Source organism: Pelodiscus sinensis, chromosome 2 (genome assembly GCF_049634645.1).
Source record: "Pelodiscus sinensis isolate JC-2024 chromosome 2, ASM4963464v1, whole genome shotgun sequence".
Taxonomy (NCBI): domain Eukaryota; kingdom Metazoa; phylum Chordata; order Testudines; family Trionychidae; genus Pelodiscus; species Pelodiscus sinensis.
The window spans coordinates 172,075,315-172,093,389 of record NC_134712.1 but is presented as its reverse complement, the minus strand read 5'-3'; the positions used below and the strand labels follow the sequence as shown (position 1 = coordinate 172,093,389).

The 18,075-nt window shown below is 45.1% G+C and overlaps 1 protein-coding gene across 11 annotated transcripts in view; it reads right to left on the bottom strand.

The window, feature by feature from the left end:
• The window catches only part of PDE1C (phosphodiesterase 1C), a 442,200-nt gene that overhangs the window by 130,351 nt on the left and 293,774 nt on the right, over positions 1-18,075 (bottom strand). Inside the window, exon 1 of one of the 11 annotated variants that reach the window (XM_014574065.3) lies at positions 12,345-12,363. The exons of the other annotated variants lie outside the window; for them this stretch is intronic. The gene's annotated coding sequence lies outside the window, so the exon portion shown is untranslated. Of the gene's footprint in view, positions 1-12,344; positions 12,364-18,075 lie in introns of those variants that run through there. 11 annotated transcript variants of the gene reach the window in all.

The following is an 18,075-nucleotide window of genomic DNA, read 5'->3' as shown; positions in this document are numbered from 1 at the left end:
TTCATTCCAGAAGTAAATGTTACAAGAACAGCCCAACAAAAATAGAGAGGTGGAGTAAAAATATTTCATAATACATTTTAAAAAAAAAGTAACTGAAGTACTGTCTGCCGTCCTAGTCCCAGTAAGGTCAATAGGACCACACATGTCAGCAAAAAAGTAAAGATGTTCAGAGTTTGAAACTAATACCACTGCTTGAAAAGCTGAAGTTACCTTGGATTTATGATAGTAATAGAGATGTAGCCGTGTTAGTCTGGTCTTGCTGAAGCAAAAGACAGGACTATGCAGCACTTTAAAGTCTCAAACCATCTTGTTAGTCTTTAAAGTGCTGCATAGTCCTGTCTTGGATTTATGATGTTACCAATAGGCGGCTATAGAGAGAGCAATATCCTATGGTTCTTACTCAGTTTCCCAACAAGGTCCTTATTCAGTTTCCCATTTAATTTAGCAGTGTTCTTCCTGACTAAACAAAAAAAGGGTGCGTCTACACTGGGCCACTTATTCCGGAAAATCAGCCGCTTTTCCGGAATAACCCGCGAGCTGTCTACACTGGCCCTTGAATTTCCGGAAAAGCAACGATGCTGTACTGTACAAAATCAGCCGCTATTCCGGAAACCGTACGATGCTCCCGCTCGGGCATAAGTCCATTTTCCGGAAAAGCTTTTCCGGAAAAGGGCCAGTGTAGACAGCTTTTCCGGAAAAGCAGAAAAAACGGAAAAAAGCGGTTTGGACGCTGGGAGACCCCGTAGGAGCCGCGGACTTCCTGGTAAGCCCGAGCTGTTAAAGGGCTCTCAGGCTGCTGGGCGCACGTGCCAGGAGCCTGTCTGGGTCAGCTCTGCCGCCTGCTGTGCTGCCCAACACTTTTTTCCTTTCGGCTCACCGCACCATGGCAGCTCCTGCTGGAGAGCCCCCTGGACCCCCAGCGGAGGAGGCCCCCAGGGGCCGCAAAAGGCGGGCCCCATCCTGGAGCCCCAGGGAGCTGGAGGCCCTCATCGAATTATGGAAGGAGGAGGAGGGTCTCCACGACCTCCATTCCCGGCGCCGGAACGCTGATCTGTACACTCGGCTTGCGCAGAACCTGGCCCAGCAGGGACACCCCAGCCGCAACTGTGAGCAGGTCCGCTCCAAAGTCAAGGAGCTGCGGCTGGGGTATGTCAGGGCCACTGAGGGCAGGGGGGCAGGACCCGACGCCTGCCCATATTTTGCGGAGCTCCACTCCTTTCTGGGAGAGCCCGCCCCTCAAGCCCCAGCGGTCCCCATGGACACCTGCCAGCGGCCACCTATTAACCGTCCCTCCGAGCCGGAGGAGGGAGAAGAGAGCGGCAGTGCATCTGGTGAGGAGGCCAGCGTTGCCACCCAGCAGGCCCCCTCCAGCAACTCCTCTGAGGACGGGGAGGAACCCACTGGTGAGTCTGTGCAGTTTGCACTCCCAAGGGTGGGGGGCGGAGGGCGGGCGGTGGGGAGCCAGGTGCCCGGAGGGGGGAGGGGGAGAGCATGTCACTCAGGCCACGTGAGCTGCACGCTGCATAGCATGAGGACAGCAAGCAGCAGGTGCAACCACGTGCAACCTGGTGACCGAGCGGCACGTGACCACGGCAGGCAGCTGCAGGCCACGCCTGGGACCCTGCTGCTCACACACATTTGGCGGGACCAGGGGGAAGGGTGGATGCCGGACGGAACTGGCCAGGGCCCCAGGGACTCAGCCCAGAGCCCGCAGCTCCAGCAAGGGTGCAGACCAGAGAACGGCACACTGTCCCATGCCTGGCTGTGAGGCACAGCCAGCTTCTAATTGGGTAGACCGCAGCGTCACGGTCCTGTGACCGTGGCCCCCACCGAGCCCCTTGCCTGCTCCCGGTGCCTTGGCTGGTTCCCCAAGGGAAGTCCCCACTGGGGCCACACATGTTCCTGGGCTACCGGGCTTGCGGGAGGGATCGTGGGAGGGAGAAGGGCCCCTGAGTTGTGCTGCAAGGATGGGACATCCCCCCACCCAGTCACCCTTCTGGTTCCGTCCAGGAGATATCCCACGCGAGGGGATCTGAGAGCCCAGACCGCCTCTGCCAGATGTGCTCCCAGGCACTGCGTGGGGATGCATCTCGCTCCCTGTCAAACAGCAGTGATTAACCCAAAAGCTTTTCACAGTCTCCACCGGCAGGGAGTTCCACAGGTGAACGCTGCACTAGCACCCTCCCGCCCTGCATGGGGCCAGGATACAGAGCGGTGCTTACAATACCTTGGAGGGAGGACCCTACTCCAGGGGCAGGCAGGAGGGGAACCGAGTGGGCCCAAGCCACACAACTGTGGGGTCACCTGGGCTCAGGGGTGGAGGGCATGCGGTGTGGGGACAGTGGACGGCCTGCCTGACTGACCCATCCTTTCTTCTCTTCCTTGCAGCGGGACCCAGCACCAGACCCTCCATTGCGGCAGCAGCGCCACCCCCAGCAGGCCAACCCCGGAGGCACAGGCTCCGCCAGAGGGACCAGCTGCTTCGGCGCCACGTCCATGCTGTGGAGGCAATCCAGGCCACCATCGAGGAGCGGGTGCAGGGGGACCTGCAGTGGCGACAGGATGCCTGGGCTGCCTTCCTGGCCGAATGCAGAGGGATGCGCACCACCATGGACACTCTCACGGCACATATTGTGCATGCCATTCACTATGGCATGGGCGGAGCCCAGGCCCCCGCCATCCCTCCCGTAGCACAGGTCATGCCCCCTCCCATCCCAGCTCCTGGCCCTGTTCCTGCCCCTCCTCCTATCCCAGCTCCTGGCCCTGTTCCTGCCCCTCCTCCTATCCCAGCTCCTGGCCCTGTTCCTGCCCCTCCTCCTGACCCTGTTCCTGCCCCTGTTCCTGACCCTGTTCCTGCCCCTGTTCCTGGCCATGCCCCTGTTCCTGGCCGTGTCCATGCTCCTGGCCACCTCCGCGTGCAGCCTGCCCCGACGCGGTCTGCCCAGCGTGGGCAGGCTGGCCCCCGGAGGAGCGTTCGCAGGGGCCGCCCATCCCAGTAACTGCCTCCCCCCGTCCCAGTTGAAGGTCTCCCCCTCTCCTGTCCCAGTTGAAGGTCTCCCCCCTCTCCTGTCCCAGTTGAAGGTCTCCCCCCCCCCCTTGTAAATAAACAGATCTCTACTTTGCTGTTCATTCGTGTGTTGGGTATTGTGTAACTCTTGGGTAGTGTACAAAATGATGTGAGATGCCAAGTAGCCACTTAAATGTAACATGGTGGCAAACTGTGGAGAACGAAATCTGTACTCTATTCACTGGGGGGGGGGGGGGGCCTTCGTAAGTGGTCAGTAGTTTGTGGCGCAGAAATAAATGATGACACTTTTCAGTAACAGGTAAACCACAAAATATTATTAACATAGATTACAAACTAGCAAGAACAGTTACAAGATGCACACAACAGAGATTATTAAACAAACTCTAGGCACAGGGAGGACGATTGTGGTGTTGCTGGCCACCTCGATCCTTTGGTCCTTCCGGGCCTCAGGAGAGGAACAGCCAGGAGATCCCTCGACGGATGATCGTGCTGTTGCTGGCCACCTCGATCCTTTGGTCCTTCCGGGCCTCAGGAGAGGAACAGCCAGGAGATCCCTCGACGGATGATCGTACTGTTGCTGGCCATGTCAGTCCTTTGGGCCTTCCGGGCCTCAGGAGAGGAAGAGCCAGGAGATCCATTGAAGATGGCACTGATGTAAGCCTTCCACACAAGTCCCAAATCCTGTTGGCTGTTCCTCAGGACGGCGATGGTGGCCTAAACCCTAGCCTAACTTAAAAGACAAACCCTAACTACGCCCGACGCACCCGACGAACAGACTCGATGACGGCCGCGATATGCTGTGACCCGACGCTTTACTATACTATTGGGGGGGGGAGGTAAGGGGAGGAGGTGGGGAAGGATAGGAGCTGGGACAGAGTACTCTGGGGTGACCCAAGCGACCCTGCTAGGGGGCTTGGGCAAACATCTCCACCAGGGCCTCTCTAATGCGCACCGCCTCCTGGCGCGCCTGGCGGATGGCAGCTGTGGCGGGCTGGTCCAAGGTCTGTGCCTCAGCTGCCACCCATGCAGGGAGGAAGGCCTCCCCACTGCGCTCCACAATATTGTGGAGCACGCAGCACGCGGCCAGCACTTCCGTTGCATTCTGCTCACCCATGTCGAGACGGGTGAGCAAACAACGGAAGCGGCCTTTTAAGCGACCAAATGCCAGCTCCACTGGGTTTCGGGCCCGGTTGAGGCGGTTGTTGAACCGGGCCCGGTTCTGGTCCGGCTGCCCCGTGTAGGGCCGCATGAGCCAGGGCATCAGGGGGTAGGCCGCGTCCCCGATGATGCAGATGGGCATCGGTACATCCCCAACAGTCAAGTCCCGCCGGGGGAAGTAGGTGCCCGCCTCCAACCTCTGAAACAGTCCAGAGTTCCGGAGGATGCGGGCGTCGTGTGCCCGGCCGGACCAGCCGCCGTAGATGTCCAGGAAGCGGCCCCGGTGATCCACGAGGGCCTGCAGGACGATGGAGCAGTACCCCTTTCTGTTCATAAAGTGGGCTGCTCGATGCTCTGGGGCCCGGATGGCGATGTGGGTGGCGTCCAGGGCTCCCCCGCAGTTGGGGAACCCGAGGGCAGCGAAGCCGGCCATGGTCTCATCCACGTCGCGCAGGCGGATGATTCTTGGCAGCAGGACGTCATTGATGGCGTGGACAACCTGCAGAAGGGTGCAGAGAAACACAAGGGAACACATTACATACAGCCAGGGGTGAGTGTGCGCTCCCTTGGGTCCCCCCCCCTTGATTCCCTCTGTCCACACACACACACACACACACACACACACACACCAGGGCCCCCCATGTCCCCCCCCACCAGTGGGCCTGTGCAAGGGAGGGATGGCCAAAACCCCTGGGCGACCCAGCCTGGAGTCTTGGCTGTCCCTGGGCCTGGAGTGGAGCACCCTCCCCCCATCCCACTCCCCCTGGGACTTACCTGGATGACGATCACGCCAACGGTGGATCTTCCCACCCCGAACTGGTGTGCCACCGAGCGGTAGCTGTCCGGTGTGGCCAGCTTCCACAGCGCGATGGCAACCCTCTTGTTGACGGGGATGGGTGCCCGCAGCCGGGTGGCGGTTCTCTGTAGCGCGGGGGTGAGCCAGGTGCACAGGGTCAAGAAGGTCTGTTTTCTCATCCGGAAATTCCGGACCCACTGCTGGTCGTCCCATAGTCCGAGGACCACACGGTCCCACCAGTCGGTGCTGATGTCCAAACTCCAGAGTGGCCGGTATACAGTGGGGTGCTGATGAGACAGAGTTGCCAGGGCCTCCCTGGTGAGGGCGTCCAAGGCGATCTCTGCCTCCTGGTCCATGAACAGCATGGCACCGGCCTGCAGCACGAGCTGCAGCCAGCGGAACAGCACCAAGAGGGGCCCGACCAGGCACATGGCCACCCGTGGCTCCATAGTACACAGAGCTGGGCAAAAAAATAAACCGCAGAGAAAAGCAGTTGGGGGCCAAAGGGGGGGGTGTCCCCAAAAGTCAAAGGGCACCCACAGACCTGCGAAGGGTGTCAGTCCCTGGAAGAGGCCCCAAGGCACGGGAGCAGGAGACCAACGGCTGCCCGGCGAGACCCCTTTAAGCACGTGTCTGAACGGCGCTCTGGCCCCGCCCCCGGAAAGGGCTGGTGGCCTTTGCCCTCTTCAAAATGGCTCCGGGCTTTCTGCTTTTCCGGAAAAGCGCGCCGCCAATGTAGACGCGCTTTTCCGGAAAAGCGCATCGTTATCGCGGAAACTCCGTGGCCAATGTAGACGTTCCTTTTCCGGAAAAGCTGAAAACGGAATGTATTCCGTTTTAAGCATTTCCGGAAATTCATGCCAGTGTAGACGTAGCCAAACTGAGTAAAGTCCTCATATTTTGGTTCACAGTAAGAAAAGTCCTTTTGCACTTGCATAGTTCTTTGCATCATGGGATCTCACAATACTTCACAAATATTAAATTTAGAGAACTAATATTACACCCAGTTTACAAGCGGGAAACTGAGGCATCGGGTGATCAAATGAGTTGTCCAAGAACATGCCACAACATGAGCAAGAGCTAACTCCCAATTCTTTGCTTTAATTACAAAACCAATCTCTTCCCCATGGGCCTAACTATAAATTTACTGGGCTTAGATTATTAATTAGAAATGTCGTTTTCCCATAATTTCATTTTAATTTCAAATACTCCTTGGATCATGAATAGATTTAAGCTAATCAAAATTGGAATATAGGTTTTGAAAATACCTTTTCTGATGGAAAGAATATTTTGAAATCAATAGTAACTTTAAAGTACCTACATTATTAGTCATTGCTACAGAACAAAGACAATCAGTCCATAGTTATAAGAAACGCTGACAAAGAACATTTCTATCCAAGCAAAAGGTAAATTGTGGAAGACACTTTTCATTTATAGTTATTCATGTAAGGAAAACAAATTGCCTGTGATTTCCAAAACACTCACTCAGTGCAGTACAACCAAGACACTTCAAAAAAATCTGTTTGAAATAATCCACAGTTAAATAGAGGAGCAACACAAAAAAGTGTCTTTGAATAGTCGTAATAAGAAATCAATATGACAAGAAAGAGAAGAAACCTGAATGGATTATGAATGAAAAAGAACTTCTCCTTACACAGTTTATTATTTTGTTCATCTGGGCATATGTCTCCCCCTTCTCTTCTCTGCATGCACAGTTAGGTTCTAAATGCCATTCAGTGGTATCATCAGTTGCAGACATTTGTAACACAGTTACAAATTGATTTGCTGTTACTTAGACAAATGCTCCATCTCCACAAGCAGTGCAACACTACAAATATGTTCCCTCCATCACATTCCCTAACTGAAAGGAATATTAAATCCCAAGTGAGGTGACACTTTTGCAAATTAATGTTTTCATAGTCTCCTGGTTTAGTTTTCATTGCTGAAGCAAATACTACCAGGCCAGCACAATAAAAACCAATGAAAGATTGGCTGTTATCCCATTTGCTTGAAATTCTGGCACCAGCACCATTCCCTCGTCTCCAATGCCTGGCTGCAATTTTGGTAACAGCATTTCAGTCATTTACTTTGCTTGACCTTCCTATGGCCTAATTTCTCTACCATGTCAATAATATTGCATAATAGCATCAATAATGCAAAACAGAGGGCAAATGCGTACTGTAGCCAAAATAGGGGCTTTTGCTCTGGCTTCCCTATGCCCCAAATAAAGATTATTTGAAAAAACACAGAAATAGCATGGATAAACAAACCAAATCAAACTAAAACCTTTTGAGAATCCCGTATCCAGTAACAGAATGTGGAGGTATTACTTTCTACCTCATACATACTGTGCCAAATAGAAATAGGTTACATGTAATGCATGTGGCAGAAGAACAGGCATGGGATACAGTTAAGAGAGGCAGTCATTCAGAAGCAACCATATGAGGACTTACAGTGAATACAGAATTTGTATGGTTATTGAATTATCAACTTTGCTTTAATTTTTCACCTAACCAAGCAAAACTTTTCATAACACATACTATATCCGTATCTAGTTCTACCAAAATGGTAACATACAGCACACCATTCACAGGCTCTCATACAACCTGTTTGAAGTTGAAAAGAAATAGTCCAGACACAGTGATTGCCTTTCAGAGCTCACCATTTTTGCCAGTTACCACAGAGTGTCTTATGATTGAACACAGTTCCCCATATTTAGAGCAGAATAGGAAATAGCCATCCTGGCAAACAACAACTTTTTAATGCACTTCACTGTAACCAGTCAAATCCAGTTCAGTTAACTTATTCTAGCCTTCCTGATTTCAGCTAGAATACAAAGTATCAAAATGCTGTAAGAAAGACTGTTATTGTGAAGTCTGAATAAGCTTTGAATGAGCATCTCGACTAAAATGTGCATGTGTAACAGGATTTCATCACTGGAAGTCTAGATGACCAGAGAGGATGTAGTGTTTTGTAACAAGCACAGACAAAGCCAGAACCCACAATTGCAGAGAAAGCTACTGGTCTGTGCCAGTACTTCATAGTTATTCATAGTTATTTGTGTAATAAATGCTGCTTGTTTAAGATGAACGGCGATTCCACCCACCGCCTAACTCTTGGGTGCTTATCTGAACTAAATCTCAATAAATCTTAATTAATCACCAGGTTACCTCAAGGAGAGGACCAAAGCGTAAGTACATGGAGCCCAGAGTCAGTTCCATGCAGCGTTTCAAAGCAGCACCGCTGTACGGGGCCCAGGTTCGGGTTCCGTGAGGCAGTACTGCTTTGAAGTACCCTTTCTTCTCCCTCCCTTTGCTGCCTCTATCTGATAGAGGCAACAAGGGGTGGGGGGAATCATCTATTCAATTTGACTATCCGATCAGCATTTGCTTATTCGATAGTTGACTAGTCCTTAACATCCTTAATCGCAATTTATGTTCTCAAGGTATACCAGAGTCATTGGATTTAAGGTGATACTCTTCTCAAATGCAAAAACTTAGAATTTTACTGAATAAACCTTATGTGTTCCTGTAATTTGCTTTGGAAATTTAATTTTTTACTATAACAATCAGACATTAAAGAGACAATATAGTTTTTTGTCTTCCATGCTTTGGGGAGATCGTGTATGAGAAAAAAAAAACCTAAAACACTGATGGAGAATAAAAATTACTCATGAAATCCTCAGATTTTAAATACTTGTGGAATATATTACCTTGTTTGGTTGCTGAGGTCAGAGGGACTTACGGTGAGCTCCTGAGAAAGTGTTATTGTCAGATAGGGAGGAGGAAGTGAAGAGAGTCATCTCTCAAAAGCTACCAGCAGGAAGAGTTTGAAGAAAGATTTGGCAACAGATTTGTGCCCTATGTTGTGCTCAGTATGATACAGGTCAGCACATGAAATATAAAATAAGCTCTAAAGGACCGGAATCCTAGTAACACGTTTGCTAAAACAGTGATTGTATTACTCACAAAAGCACTCTACAAAAAACAGTATAATTTTCTTCTCCTCTAGCGCCATTTACAAGGTAAGCTCTTTCACTGCCAGTTTTCAATGTAGAAAAAGTCTAGTGGGATAACTGAATTACTGAAGCCCATTAAAAACTATTAGTGGCTGTATTTTCTTGGCCTTGGTGCATTTTTTTACATAAACCTGCAGAGACTGCAGATTTCTATCCACCAGCTAATTTAACTTATAGGGGATGAAGAATATAATGCATAACTCATTTGTCAGATACAAAACCGCAATATAGCTCATGTGAAACTCAGAATTTGTTCAGTAAGGTTTCAAACCAATCTTTTTCTTGATTCTTATTATCTATACAGGTTCTGACCAGTGTTTGCTCTAGGCTGTGCAGCAGCACAGCTTCACATGTGATTAGTCAGCCCCGCCCAGTCAATCAGCTCTGTGCATGGAGCCCTGAGCCTCTGACTGGGGGAGGCTGATTAATCACCTGTGAAGCTGTGCTGCCAAAGGCTTAGAGGGAACATTGGTCCTGACGCTCCAGATTTCAGATTCAAGCACTTTCTGAATAAGGGTTGCAAACCCTCCAGGATTGTCACAGAGACTCCAGGAATTAAAGATTAATATTTAATTTATATTTTAGATGGTGCTAATCAGTACTTCCTGCTCCAGGCCTATAAGGATTTGAGCCTTATCTTTGTTACACCAATTTTACATCTCTATTGCCTTCAGAAATGTGACTGCCAATTTACAATAGTGTTGATAACATCAGTATTAGGCACTGAGTGAAAGAATTAAAACAGCTGTCTCTTAGTTATAAAAATAGGGCTCACATCCCTTGTTATACCAATTACTGTGGGTTAAACTAATTATATCGATACATACTTAAGAAGGCCTGATTTAGTCCAACAGAAGCCACTGATGCCCAGACACATGGGCTGATGTATTTATTCTAGGAGCAGAATGTAGGTCAACAAAAGTATAATGCAAAACAAAAACAGAAAGTGGAATCAGAAAGGGGATTCAGTGTCATATTTAGTGGTTGGATTCTCTGGGTGCATCATAATTGAATATACAATACTTAAAATATACTAGCTAAGGAAATAGTTACAATATGCAATGTGATTGATTGAATAACAATTGCAGAAATAAAAGGGTTGGCATATTTTTCCTGTGTCTTTACAAGGAAAGTGTAATAATGCCTGAAACCGTCTTCTTCTGACCATCAGTGAATGTATTTTACAACACAAAGCATAAACTTTCTCTAGTCACTACGTGTTAGACAAGGGACGTTTATAAGGTCCCTGGATATTTACTTTAATATTCACCAAGCAACACAGTGTTCACAGATCAACTGCTACACTCTGCAAAGTGAGTGCCAGAAACCTATTTAAATATAGTGAAAAGATCCAGCAACTAGAGGGCAGTCTAACTCTCAATTCATCAGTACACTGGGGTTTAGCAGCATATGCTATGCTATACCTAAGAAAGCAAAAGACTATATACCACATTCAGTTACCACAAGCAGGAGCCTCCTATTTAAAATCTTCCTGATAAATGATTGTCTGGTTCAAAAAGGAATTCCCCATTTTTATCAACTGGAAATTTTACTCAAATAACCTAAGTGTTTCAGTCTTGGAGCACTGCCAATTTTCTCGAGAGGAGAGAGAGAGAGAGTTGGGAAATCAAGATCTGAAATAAAAAAAGAGGGGTGTTTTTGCAGAGCAAAAGAAAGAAGACAGGGAGATATAAGAATCAGTTGCATATTTGGATTTCAGGACAAGAAAACTTCCACAGCTGATACAGCAACGGATCAAGTAAAGATTTTTTACAGCACAATTTTTTCCAATGGAAGTGTGGTAATTGAAGTCTTAACTCAGACTTCGGAAAGACAAACTCATCGACTAGTTGGAATACAACATAGTATACTTTAACAAGGGGTATATCTTTACAATCTAGGCAAGGAAAAATGATTAGACTAAGAGTTTACCCAAACTCAATCTTTTCCCTTATCTATACTCAGGGCATATCTTTTACCTCAATTTAGCTGATCAAGGTAGACCCTAATGAGTAGCTCAGCTTCAACACCACTAGCTTAGCATGCGTTAACGTTTATGTTGCCTGCTTATACTAGAGCTTTAGAAGATGCTAGTTAACAACGTACAAGACAAGAAAAAACTTTAAAAACAACAAACAGTCTTGCAGCACCTTAAAGACTAACAAAACATGTGGATGGTATCATGAGCTTTTGTGAGCACAACCCACTTCTTCAGATGAATAGAGTTATTAAAGGTTCAGTTTTGAAATGAAAAAAGGGATGGGGAGAGAAAAAAAGGAGGGGGGGACAAATAGTCAATTAAAGTCTCCCTGCTACATGAAGCTGATAGAAAAGTTACAAATTGTTTTTAAGTACCCGTTGTTTGTTTTTTTTATGTCATTAGGATGTGGAATGCAGTGGACCATCTAGCCAATGTCTCTAATCATACTTTTGTGGCAGGAATAAAACCTGTAAATGAAGTTAAGTTCCAAGGCTTCCATGTGTATTTGTCTTGGGAATTGGCCTGAAACAACACAGTGACTTTGAGCTCCATTAATGAGTGCACAGGCAAGCTAAAATGTTCCCCAACAGGTTTCTGTGTGTTACCTTTCCAGATATCTGATTTGTGTCCATTGATTCTTTCATGTAGAGACAAGACAAAGCCACAGGGAGACGTCTGAGTGGTGAAGATGACTAAACCTTTTCACTTCACCATCCATCTCAAAGACTCGGTATGATAGGAGCTCTGTCCAAAGCAATAGGCTAAAGGGATCTTCAGAAGGTGATGTTAGGCAGATGCTCACCCTTGCCTTCTGAGGAAGAGCACACTACTTTTACAGTGCTCACAGCCTTTGCTGGTTGTGGTGCTAGACTGCACTTCCACTAGTTTACTCTGGCAACTTGGGTTTGGCTCCCAGAGAGCAAGAGTGTTCTCCATTGTGCCATACAACTCTCATATCTCATCCATCACCCTTTTGATAAGGTAGGTATTGACCCCGCATGGAATAATGCATGCATTTGGTGGAGAATATGTGGCACCTTGTTCTAAGTGGAGGAGGGTGAAGGTTAAAGATTGAGACTACACAGAGATACTGCATAGTGTAAAATGGATATTACTGGGTATTAACTGGTCAGAGAGGTGGCTGCATTTAGCTAATGTGTGTGCAGTAGTTTTTAATGGGGTAATTTAATGACAACAACTTGGGTTGTTAAAAATACACACATTTCTAGTGAACATTTGTTAAGCCTATCAAATATTTCAGAATTTTAAATATGTCAAAAAAGAAATTTTAAGAAACACCTTACTGATCTTTACTGCTTTCAAAATGCTTAAAAGAGTCAAGATTCTGTCCTTCTACACTTACCACAATGAGTTCTTGATTCTGATCAGGCCCTTGGAATCATGGTGCTACAAAAACATACACAACCAACAGAGAGAAATTACCAGGGGTTTTAGGGCAAATTTCCTCCCAAAGTTTAAGTAATAAGTGTGCTGGTGTCACTTCAACATCATTGTCAAAATGTGGATTTAAGTGGTTTACTCAGAATTTTTTAAAAAATATAACAAATTAAATCCTGCATTAAGAAAACCAGTGAATAAATAGACATTTGTCCAACCTCAGGGGTTTGATTTCTAATCACCAAGGGAACAGCCTTGGTGATTCATTGTGTGTAATATGAATAGTTATCAATCACAGGGTGTGTCTACACAGCACCCTTACCTCGAAATAAACTACACAATTTGTGCTATGCAAATTGCGTATCTTATTTCAAAATAGCATATTTTAAAATTATTTCAAAATAAGGCACTATTCCAAAATGTCCCTTAACCCTCGTGGAATGAGGTTTACAGGGATGTCAGAATAACAAGCCCATTATATTTCGATATATTGGGTTTGCTCTTCAGATGCAGAACAGCTATTTTGGGATACCGAAGGCATCCTGAAATAGCTCCACAGTGTAGACTTAGCCCCAGTGAACTTTTGGCTTCAAGATGAAATACTAATAGGATAAATACACAGTTTCATTAATTTTCATGAAAGTCTGCTGGCAGTATTAATTAGGAAAAAGATAAATGTGTCTCTTTCACTTATTGAACAAAAGCAAGACCAGCCCATTTCAGCTGTTTACATGCTTTCTCCATCTCCCCTTTCCTTCATCTGCAAATTATAGGTCCTTTGTAAAGGGAAACAATATAAATATAACCCCCTTGTTTTTACCACACCCATCCACAAGCTGACATAGCAACAGCATATTTCAAGTCCTACATTTTTTATGAAAGTTAGAAATATGCAGCATCATTAGTGCCTAATTACTTCTGATGCAAAGTTGTGGGAATAATGTTCTAGAAATGTTTTTACAGAAGAACTTGTTTCTTTACTTTTGTTATTTCAAAGAGCTGGGAGAAGCTGATTCATCTGCCTGGGAATTTGTGTTTTCTCCAGAATCTTCCTACTGCTTCTTTTACTCCCTTCACAACAATGGGGATGAATGTTACTTTGAAGTCTAACTGCATGATTTCATGCTGGGTGTCATGTCTTAAGCATAAGCGCCCTTTACTCCTACTAATTTTTTATTGAGAGTTGAAGGAGCTCAATATCATAGGGCTATCAAGGATGTTGTGCTATGGGAGAAGATACAACTAACTGTACCAGGGCCTTGAGCTAGAGTGCCCTTAAAACATCCATAATGTCTGCATAAAGTGAAATGGGAGAGAACAGGACCCCAGAAAATACAATGCACTGGGGCCCCAAATTTCTCTCCATCAGCCGGAACCTCATAAATACAGTCGACTGAAAGAAAACTTGTTTATTGAAAAATTGTTTAGTCTGTACATTGGGAATTACCTTAATCAATTATATTTTAAATCCCTCAGCATTGTGCCTCTCCCCCTTCTTATCACCTTCAGTATATTGTAATATTTATTTTTAAATTAGGTAGTACAGAGAGGACTGGGCTGGGGCATGATGTGGCAAGTTACAAATAAGTGCCAAGTGCCTTCAGTTCCCAGTGACTTTAATGGGATTTAAATATGCACAGCACTTTGCAGGAGAAGGCCTTCCATGAAAACTTTCCCATTATTGAAGCTTTTTACAAATTTTTACCTTGATCTGTTTGACAATGTGCTTTCTGAATCTGGTTGTTAATTACCTAATTATTTCTCCAGGTTCAGCTAGCAGTAACAGTTTACATAGACCAGTGTTTCTCAACCTTTTTTTATAAAGTACCCCTTTTTCAAAAAAAAATTATAAGTACCCCCAATACCTACAATTTTCAGACACACAAGATGTTTTTCTACCATTGCAACACATTTGTTTAAACAACTTAATCGTAGTTGGGCAGGTGATGAAATTTGTGGGTGTAAAAAGTACAAAAATAATAAAGCGCTGTAAAACTTAAAACAAAAATTCAGTTTTCTCAAAATTTCAGCTGCCGTATGCCCCAGCCTTCTCTCAAGTACCCGTAAGGGTACTCATACCACTAGCTGAGAAACACTGACATTGACAATTCCTCCACCAGCATGTTTGTTAGATTAGGATGTCGTCACTAGGATCACTCCACTCACCTTCCTTCAACAGTTAATGCCAGTGAAAGACAGCAATGTAGCAATTTTAGATTAAATTAATCTAAGAAAAGTTCCAGTTCACTCAGTACTACTACTTCTTGCCAGAGGGCTGTCTGCACCACTTGACTTTCTAAAATTAGACTGAAGATTTTGATCTGCAGCTTCAGCACACAGGCTACCAAAGGAAGTTGCAGAAGTCAAGAGAAGCAGAAAAAAGTATGTTATGTCACCAACTTCCCACCCTTGTGATCTTTCTGTTGACTTTAATGGGTTATGGATCAGACCAATGACAGTCAAGGGAATCTGGTAATGCCGCTTGTAACAAGTTCAGGTAATTCTCAAAATTATGCTGATAAACTCTTTATACCAGCACATATCATACCATCAAGTATTTTGGATGTGAACACAAGTGTATCTGTCATTTCTGGATGGTGCATTGTCCCTTAAAGATCTTCATTTCATAATTTCCGTAGGGTTGAGCTTTATTTTTCTCTTGTGTCCTTGAAAACTAAGCATTCACTTTGCCCACAGCTGACCAAGAACTGCATGACATAATAAATGAAACTCAAAACACACTACAAAGTAATTGAAAAATCACTTTTATACTTTAATGATTTTAAGCAGCAAACTTACATGCTCTGCAATGTAAACAACCTTGTCACTAAAAATTTTAGCAGCCTTTTATAACATTGCTATACAACTTAAAGGCACCTCAGCAGTGAACAATTCAAAACCATCCATTATGAACTCATTATATAGAATTTTATGAAAAGACACAAGATGTATCAGATAATATGTTTAGTTTTATTGGACTAACATCTGTGAGTGAAAGAGTTTTGTGTAAACTCAAAAACTTGCCTCTTTTCCAATAAACCCACCTTTTCTCTCTAATAGCCTGGAATCAACCCATCTAAAACAATACTGTAAACAACAATTTTGTGAAATTTTGAAGAAATGTATGGTTTTGAGTAGAAATATTTATTGTTTTAAAAAATATAAATACACTATATATCAAATTTTAAAAAGCTAAATTTATGCATCACCTTTGGCAATTAATATTTTTAAAAAAATCAAACCAGCATACAATCTCTTAATTCTACAGTAAAATACAAAAGATATAGCAAAAGATATGCCCAGACATTATTTTTCTCGGGGATATCACTAGAATTGAACAGTAATTAGTTTAATTATACACTGTTGTGCAGGTAGCCCTGGATTTAAAGAATAATTTAGCAGATTTAAATTCACAAAAATATTTATGGAGTTACAATTTCTCTAAACAAGCTAGATAATTCGGAAATGAAAAATTAGGGCTACCAACAGTATGTATGTGTTTGTGTGTGTATGTGTGTATATACACACAAACACATACATACTGTTGATAGCCCTAATTTTTCATTTATACACACACACACACACACACACAATACTCCCACACTCAGAATCAAATATTTTACTAACACAACCACCATATACCACAAAGAACATATCACAATCTTTCCCATATTCTGCCAACTTACCTCTACCACACACACAGTAGACAAATACCATCCCCTTGTACCATTTTTCTGCACAGTTCAGTAATGAGATAGAGAGAGAGAGAGAAAGAGAGAGAGAGAGAGACAGAGAGAGCAGGCAGGGAAGACAGTGCTTTCAAATGATTTAAACTATTCCATTAGCGATCCATAAATAAGACTGTAAAATAGTCCCTTTGTACAATGGCAAATCAATTAATTTAATTTAAACAAACATGTCTGCATAAGTAATCTCCCAGATTGGGAAAGGAGTGTTTTGACATACAGAAACCACACATTGACTCACACAATTTTACCGGAAAGTGGGCATGTCAACTAGTGGTATTAGAGTATAAACAACAAATTGTTTAACTGATAAGCAAATGCTTATTGGTTAATGGTGTTGGCTACACTCAGTCTCCCAGGGAGGCAACTTCGCTGTGGAAGGGCAGCGAAGCCTCCTCCCCAGGAGATGGGCAGGCTAGGGATGCCATCTCTGCTCCTGGGGAAGCCTGATTCCTGGGAGCAGAACTGGCAGGGGCTGGTGGGAAAGAGAGGGCAAGATTTCTAAGCGTAAGCAGGGATCCTCAAACTGCTTAGTTTGACTTTAGCCCTAAATATTATTATAGAGTTTGTATATTACAGCAGCTTCCATCATCTTTTGAAACTTAAGAGCAACGTGTGTGGGTGGATTTGTCTGCTTCAATCTTGTACATAACTCTCATTTATTTTTCTTAAAAAGTCTCAGAGGATTAGCTTTGTTAGTCTGTAACCTTAAAAATGAGTAGTCCTTTGGCACCTTAGAGAATAACAAAAATATATAGGACCATGAACTTTTGTGGGCAAAACGCACAAAAACCCAGATGAGTTGGAGTGTAAATAACATAAATCAAGATATATATAACAGAAAAAGCAGTTACTTGTCAATTGTAGGATCTGTGTTAATGAAGCTAATTAAGTGGGCTGGATAAGTCCAATTCATTGCTTTTGATGTGCAAATGCATATTGCAAAGGCAGGGGAAATTGGCTTTGTAGTGTAATAACCAGTTAATATATTTATTCAAGCACAGTGTCAAATTTGTAAATTAATTCCAGTTCAGCAGTCTCTTTCTGGAGTTTCCTCAGAAAATTGGTGGTATCTCTAAGGGTATGTACACCCTACAGCACTAATTCGAACTAACTTAGTTCGAATTACTTACTTCGAACTAAGCTAATTCGAACTAACGGATCCAGACTAAAAAACTAGTTCGAATTAGCGTTTTGCTAATTCGAACTAGCATGTCCACATTAAGTGGACCCTGAACCGGGGTTAAGGATGGCCGGAAGCAGTGCCAGCAGGGCATCAGATGACGACTTAGAGCGTGGAGCTGCTGCCTCAGGCTAGTCGAGGGCTGTGCTTAAAGGGACCCGACCCCCACCCCGGACAGACAGTTCTCAGGGGTGCCCCGCTTGCAAAGCAGTCCTGGCTTGGAGTGCCCTGAGTGCCCACACTGGGCACATCACAGCACTCGGCCATCAGACCGGCTGCACTTGCCGCAGGCTGCCATCTGGGGAGAGGGGACAATTGGGGGGCTGCAGGAGAGCTTCCACCCCCAGAAGCCTGCAGGGCCAGCCCAGTCCTCCACATCAGGGGCTCGTACCCCATTCCTCCCTCACCTCCTTCCACTTACCCTTCCCTAGCCCCCCTTCCTGATGTACAAAATAAAGAAAACGTGTGGTCAAAAATAGAATCTTTCTTTATTGAACAAAACTCGGGGAGACTGGGAAAAGGAGGTGGGAGAGGGGAAGAGAGACGGTGGGAGAGGGGAGGGCAACTACAATGATCAGAGGTTTGAAAGAGGTCCCATATGAAGAGAGGCTAAAGAGACTGGGACTTTTCAGTTTAGAAAAGAGGAGACTGAGGGGGGATAGGATAGAGGTCTATAAAAGCATGAGTGGGGTGGAGAGGGTGCATCAAGAAAAGTTCTTCATTAGTTCCCATAATAGAAGGACTAGAGGACACCAAAGGATAGGAAT